Source organism: Mus musculus, chromosome 13 (assembly GCF_000001635.26).
Source record: "Mus musculus strain C57BL/6J chromosome 13, GRCm38.p6 C57BL/6J".
In the NCBI taxonomy this organism is placed as follows: Eukaryota; Metazoa; Chordata; class Mammalia; order Rodentia; family Muridae; genus Mus; species Mus musculus.
In genome coordinates, this window is record NC_000079.6 from 83,831,645 (window position 1) to 83,834,346 (window position 2,702).

General features: G+C 43.0%; 1 pseudogene; it reads left to right on the top strand.

Annotated features, from left to right (window-relative positions):
- Nucleotides 597-2,201, top strand: Gm5452 (predicted gene 5452; annotated as a pseudogene).

Here is a 2,702-nt window from a genome sequence, read left to right on the forward strand (position 1 = left end):
AAATACTTTCTTGATCATACTTGAAAAGTATACTACAATTAGAATATTCCATGTAGTATCTCATTTAGTATTATAAAAACATAGCTACTCTTTCATTTTTTATGCCTTTCTGTGTTAGAAAATTGCTGTGTGAACGGGTAGATGCTTTCACTTGTACAATTCATCCATATTCACAGATGAACCCATGCATATGAAACTGCCAACCAATTTCATTGACTTTTATTCCGTAAAAGTATTATCAGAAATTTCACTGGAGTATAAAGAGTTGTCCCCTTTTGCAAGGTCCCGTGACATTGTTGAAGGAAAACACGTTCACAGAACATGCCTAGGATGTTTTCATGTTGATCTTGTCTATTCAAAAAAAGTTCCAAATTCCTGGCTCAGTTGTCATTCTCTAAGAAGCATCGTGAATGCCAGTCTCAATTTCTCTATTATGACTTTTTCTTAAAATTTAAGTATTTCTAAAGAAATTGTAGTCAGTAGACTATGAAGCTCATAGCATCCCTCATGACTACCTGTAAGAAATAGAATTATGGAGGATTGCCTATGACTTCATCACACTTCAAGTTTTCCTGAATGTTAAAACTAAATGTAAGGTGCTAGAGCCACTGTCGCCAAGCCCAGGCCACGCTGCTTCTGCTCGCCCGTTGCCCCCCATCGTGCACTAGCGGTCTCAAAAGATTCAAAGTCCAAGATGGCAACCCTCAAGGACCAGCTGATTGTGAATCTTCTTAAGGAAGAACAGACTCCCCCAGAACAAGATTACAGTTGTTGAGGGTTGGTACTATTTGCATGGCTTGTGCCATCAGTATCTTAAAGAAGGACTTGGCAGATGAGCTTGCCCTTGTTGTCTTCATGGAAAACAAACTCAAGGGCGAGATGATGGATCTCCAGCATGGCAGCCTTTTCCTTAAAACACCAAAAATTGTCTCCAGCAAAGACTATTGTGTAACTGCGAACTCCAAGCTGGTCATCATCACCACGGGGGCCCGTCAGCAAGAGGGAGAGAGCCGACTCAACCTGGTCCAGCGAAACATGAACATCTTCAAGTTCATCCTTCCCAACATTGTCAAGTACAGTCCACACTGCAAGCTGCTGATTGTCTCAAATCCAGTGGGTATCTTGACCTACGTGGCTTGGAAAATCAGTGGCTTTCCCAAAAGCCGAGTTATTGGAAGTGGTTGCAGTCTGGATTCAGCTCGGTTCCGTTACCTGATGGGAGAAAGGCTGGGGGTTCACGCGCTGAGCTGTCACGGCTGGGTCCTGGGAGAACATGGCGACTCCAGTGTGCCTGTGTGGAGTGGTGTGAATGTTGCCGGCGTCTCCCTGAAGTCTCTGACCCCAGAACTGGTCACTGACACAGACAAGGAACAGTGGAAGGAGGTTCACAAGCAGGTGGTGGACAGTGCCTCCGAGGTGATCAAGCTGAAAGGTTACACATCCTGGGCCATTGGCCTCTCTGTGGCAGACTTGGCCGAGAGCATCATGAAGAACCTTAGGCGGGTGCATCCCATTTCCACCATGATTAAGGGTCTCTATGGAATCAATGATGATGTCTTCCTCAGTGTCCCATGTATCCTGGGACAAAATGGAATCTCGGATGTTGTGAAGGTGACTCTGACTCCCGAGGAAGAGACCCGCCTGAAGAAGAGTGCAGACACCCTCTGGGGAATCCAGAAGGAGCTGCAGTTCTAGTCTTCCCAATGTCCTCGCACTTCAATGTCCAGGCTGCAGCAGGGATTCTAGGGAGACCACACCCTTCTCTTCTGAGCTGTGGTTAGTACAGTGGTGTTGAGGTGGTGTGGGGAAACATCTCACTCCCCACAGCTCTGCCCTGCTGCCAAGTGGTACTTGTGTAGTGGTAACCTGGTTAGTATGACAGTCCCACTGTCTTCGAGACACACTGCCAACTGTGCAGGCTTCGATTACCCTGCGAGCCTTCTGCATTGCTGCCCTGTGCACCCTCATCAAGCATGCCTAGGCCAACGAGTTTCCAGTTAGTCATAACCTGGCTCCACTGTGTACGTCCATGATTCATATCTTGTGCATAAATGTTGTACAGGATATTTTATGTATTATATGTGTCTGTACTGTGCATTACAATATTATGTGAGATGTAAGATCTGCATATGGATGATGGAACCAACCACCCAAGTGTCATGCCAATGAAAACACCAAATACACCTTGAACAGTGAAAAAATAAAAACTAAATGTAAAAGCTGTCATGTATTTTACATAAGAAATACCACAAGGAGCTAAAGAGATGGCTTAGTTGATTAAAAGCCTGTTATATCCTTTAGAAGGTTCTAAGTTGGTTCTCAGCACACATGTAGGGAAGCTAACAGCTGACTGAAACTCTGCCTCCAGAGGAGTCTGATGTCTCTGGCCCCCTTTGCTATGGCCTCCTTTGGGACCTGCACTCTCATGTACATATTCATAGATATAAAAAAGCACATAGTTAATTAATTAAAGTTAAAGTTAATTAATGTTAATTAAAATTAATAAAATAACCCCCCAAACAAGGTTCATACCTATTATACTATTCTATTGGATCATAGCTTTTGCATTTGCTATTACTTGAATCTTGATTTTCAATAATTTTATTTTTTAATTAATTAACTATTTTATTTCCATCCCAACAAATTTAATTCTTATAGCATGTCAATTACCAGTAAATTTAATATCTACATGTAAAATCGTC